Genomic DNA, 5000 nt, shown 5'->3' on the forward strand with positions numbered 1-5000 from the left:
ATGAGATGATATGAATTGAATAAATCAATGTTTGTCAGGGATTTATATGTTGTTTCTTTTTGCTGCAATTACGACAGCAATATATATTTTTTATCCATTCAATACTAAGATTTTATCATTTAAATAATCATTGATGTATTTACGTAATAGCGGTACAATAACAGTCACGGTGCCGAGACTGAACTTCTTGCATATTGCAAGCGTTCTGCAAGGTAGTGATGGTAATACGGTTGAGATGATTGAAAAAAGAAGAAAAAGAAGAGAAACGAAAAAAGGAAATAAGAAAAAGAATGATAGAAAGATATAAAAAAGAAAAATAAGGAAATAAAAAGAATTTAAAGAGCAGAAAAGAAAGAAAAAAGAAGGAAAAATAATTAATTAAGAAAATGATAAAAAGAAACTGCTACAATCACGAACTGTAGTTCAACCCTCCTCTTCCATAATCTATTATAGGATGAGTGAGGGATTTGTTTTTAAGATTTTCTTTTATATTCATTTTTTTTCTTTTAGTGTGGTCAAGCCACTTTAGCTCCTCTGGTCCTTCATGGGATTGGCTCTTAATTGGCCTAATTATCCTTCCACTTCTAAAAGGTAATTTCAGGCCCTTTACGAAAGTTTCTGATAAACTTTTGACCTTTTGCAGAATAGCAATAGGGAGATTGAGTAATCATTTCTATCGCTTTTATATTCTAATTGTAAGGATGTATATATGTGTGTGTGTAAATGTATGTATGGATGTATAATACAATATATAGATATGTATATATATATGATATATGTATATATCTATATCTATATCTATATGTCTATATATATAGATATGCTATATAAAGTTATGCACACACACACATACTCATATATAAACACGACATATATCTTTTCATATATATATATATATATATATATATATATATATATATATATATATATATATATATATATATATATATAGGGAAATCATAATCACCTTAGCCACACTTCCCAGCATCATTACCCGCGCGCGCACGTCCCGACCGCCTCCCTCGCGCCCGGCCCGTGATCGCAGCCCGCTCGACCCGATCACAGGAAGGCCCCGCCCGTCGACCCTTAAATGGCGAACAGGTGATCGGCGTGTGGCCAAGGGACTCCAGGTTCTTGATGGATAGGCCACGTTGGGTAATTTCCAAGATGGATGGATAAAGAGTGGGGGCCATGGGTAATGCCCGGGCTAATGTGATGAGTTATGGGTATGTTGCGTGGCTGAGGTGGCGGCGCGGGGGCTCTGGGAGAGGGAGTTAATGGGGGAAGAGAGAAAAGAATGGGTAGGGGGTTGTTTAGCAGCGGTGACTTGGCCCAATAAGGAAGGCACTGATTCGCTGATTATTTATCTACGCGAAAACACAAGTAAACAACAAAGGAACCTCATTTCAATGTAGGGATCCCCCTCCCCCCCCAAAAAAAAAACAAAAACAAAAAACACACTTAAATATTTATGACTTAAAGAGGAGATAAAAGTTTAGTCCGTAGTCACAAAGGAACATCAAAGACATGCACGTTGATGATGAAATATTTTGTTCACATTCCAGGTACGAATTGTTCACGAGCCCGAAGGAGGACGACTTGCTGGGTCTTGCGAGGTGCGCCGTGTAGTCCACGTGAGTACAGCAAAGAGTATTCTCCTGAAAATTGGATCAAATTTGTAAACGTCCGAAGGAGCAAATGGCTACAATTTAGGCTAGTTAAAACCTGTACAGCATCAGCGTGATAAGTGGTTCACTATTTTGCATATTTTCCCGCTGACAGAAAAAGAGGAATTGTTCAGATATGTGGGTTAATGAATGGATGGAATGTATCTCTAACAAAGAAGAGGCATGATGGATCGCCGCCGTTGAGAACGCCTTGGCTGTTGGCAGATGCTTTAGGAAATTGCCATAGTTCAGCTCGCACGTAGCCATTGGTTGCCATGGAAACACGCAGTGGATAGGAGTAGGGTGGAGGAACACTTGGGGAGGGAGAGAAAGTCAGGAGGACATGTGAGTTTTCAAGAGTTAAGTGACTGTCCATGTGTCGTAAGAGGGCATTTACTAATCACCATCATTATCCTTATCACCATCCTCATCTTTTTGGTCATCCTCAGTGTCAAGAATTGAGTATTGTCTGCTGTAGGCCTAGGTATACACTCGCAATAAACTTACCCAGAACTAACTGCCACTACCAATACAACGCAGGCAATAATTTACCGGAAAAGGCTAGATCAGTAGCAACTCGAGGAGTTCATGACGTCAGTTTCTGATGACGTCACAAAAGTTGCGATTGTTTTTTGGAAAAAAGAACATAAGGTTTATCTTGATGATGGCAGCCCCCACTAACTGGCCGCTCTGCTGCAACAATTATGCCAAAAAGTGAATGGACAATTTAACTGATGATGATAATCTTTCACTCGAATCAGTTATGAGAAATTACAAAGTCGCTACTACCACGAAATTCGTGTACTGCTGGACGAGCGGTGAATATGGAAAGTCTGCTGAAGGTAGGCTTTTACTACAGCGCTGCAGGTGTAGGTGTACCTAGCTAGCTAGATAGGAAGCTCTCTTGCCTTATGTAATGCATGTGGCAGTGTTAGGACTAAATTATACGGTCACAGGCAAGCAAGCCGTGAAGTAATGCTGGATATTGTACAAAATGTAAACATGAACATGTGCTTTTCTAAAGATAGCCCGGCCGGGTATCCTACACATTAAATAAAATACCTTTCATTCATTCATTGAGTGCATGGAGGTAATTATTAAAGTAGTACACTTAATTTCTTGAAGCTGAATAAAAAAATACAGGCCTATAGCTTGACCCACTGCGAGCAATTCCACATGAGAATCATTCATGCATAAACATAATCGCCCACAATGCTCATCGACAGGGCTATTTTGATGAATGTTCAATGAAAATATAACCATTAAAATCAATATTTTCCATCCTTTTTGAAAATTGAAGAGACCAATAAGAAAATAAACCCTATGTGCTTTTTCCAAAATCAGAATCGCAACTTTGGTGACGCCATCAAAATTTGACGTCATGACCTCCTCGAATTGCTACTGATCTAGCCTTTCCCTAAATTACGATTACAAAACAACATACTACACAGTAAAATACAACACATTATAATTTACAACCGGAAAACAATAAACTGTAAAACGCGAAATACAACAGAACTAAAATTTCACAGCTATAAAAACCTCACAACCACAAAAAAAAAATGCAATCACATAACACAACCAAGGATTTACAACCCTAAACAACGAAGCACAAAAAATAATTTAAAACCACATAAAAAACATACCCAACAATTTACGAAACAACAAACCAACAAGAAACAACGAATACCAGACACAACCAAAAACCGCAAAACAAATCACAACCAAAAACTTACAAAGCAACAAATCAACAAAAGAACAACATAAAAACAACAACTTACAACCACAGAACACAACAAAACCATCAGCTTGAGAAACGACAAACCACAAGGCCGAACCGAACCAACCAAACCGCTTCGGATTCACGGAGTCGCCGCTTCATAATTGCGTTTCGGAGATCAAGATTGTCTAAGATAAACCAGTTACTCACTCGGGAAGAATCATTAGAGTCACTTCATCCCACAACCTCGCGGAATATTGTGTAATTAACTGCGACTAATTAGGTTACTCGCCCGGCGAAGCAACTTACGTAATTAAGCTCTGGATTTGCGATGTATTCATTAGGTGGATAAAAGTTTTCGCGGGCTTTTGGATAAGTGAGGGAAAAAAGAGAAATTTGGTGTTTGTTTTTGATGCTTGGGTAATTTTATGATGTACGTTAGGTACAGCATAATGAAATATCTGTTATAACTAGTGTCCATTGAAAGCGCGAGCGCGCGCGCGCGCGTGTGTGTGTGTGTGTGTGTGTGTGTGTGTGTGTGTGTGTGTGTGTGTGTGTGTGTGTGTGTGTGTGTGTGTGTGTGTGTGTGTGTGTGTGTGTGTGTGTGTGTGTGTGTGTGTGTGTGCATGTGTATATGTGCGTATGATACACGCGTATATGTTTGTATTTTCCTAGTATAAGAATTTAGGTGTGTGTGTACATGGGTGTAAAAATACACTGTGTCCAAACAGTCTCCATATGTGAAGTCTGCGCCATAAATAGCCATCTCCTGTACTTGGATGAGAAAGCCAGACCAAACAAAACCGCAAGAAAATAGAAACGGGCCGTTAGAGGAGATATTTCTTCTCGATAAATCCCACGTTTGAATATCTACTATACCACTGAATATTCTCTACAATATATAATTTTTAGTGTACTTAGTACTAGAATTAAACATTAAATACAACAAATAAACAAAAATGCATATGATAAACACAACAGCCTGCATCTGCTTTTGAGTAAATCCATGGAATCAGTCACGGACTCTGTTTGAAACAAGACAGAAATGTTTTATAAATTCACGGGTTGGACTGATCGTTGCTTATTCGAACTGCGTTTAGAGGGCGAATAGTTAGCGGCAAACAGTTTACGGAGTGGACCTAAGAGCGCTGAGTGAGCCTACAGATAAAGTGCCAGACCAACTCCTTGTATATTTAGCTGAGGTTTTCGGTATTTTTTTGTAGATTTCGGAATGGTTCTTTGTATCAGATTTGACTTGATGGGAAGGATAATGGTACTGGGGTAATGTTAATGATATCTGGAAACGTCTTCAGCAGAATTTAGAAATGAGGATAATAGTAATGATATTGATATCATTACAGTGGTTAATATATTATATTGGCAATATTAGTAATGATGATAGTGATAAAAATCATGTAGGTTTGGGTAACTATTCGAACTTTATCATTCTTATTGAATTATTAAGCCTTACAATATTAATGATAAAAATGTTATTATCACCAACAACATTGGAAATGGTAACTGTCTCTATTAAAGCATTGATGATAGTAATAACTGACTAAGAGTGATGGAAGTAATAAAATCGGCAATGGTAATCATAATCAACTCTGACA

General features: G+C 38.0%; 1 protein-coding gene across 2 annotated transcripts in view; it reads left to right on the forward strand.

Moving 5' to 3' along the window:
• The window catches only part of LOC113828161 (glutathione S-transferase 1), a gene marked incomplete in the record, with an annotated part of 200075 nt that overhangs the window by 10955 nt on the left and 184120 nt on the right, over nt 1-5000 (forward strand). The window contains 1 exon segment of one of the 2 annotated variants that reach the window (XM_070130958.1): nt 1566-1634. 2 annotated transcript variants of the gene reach the window in all.

This window comes from Penaeus vannamei, chromosome 2, assembly GCF_042767895.1.
Source record: "Penaeus vannamei isolate JL-2024 chromosome 2, ASM4276789v1, whole genome shotgun sequence".
Lineage (NCBI taxonomy): Eukaryota > Metazoa > Arthropoda > Malacostraca > Decapoda > Penaeidae > Penaeus > Penaeus vannamei.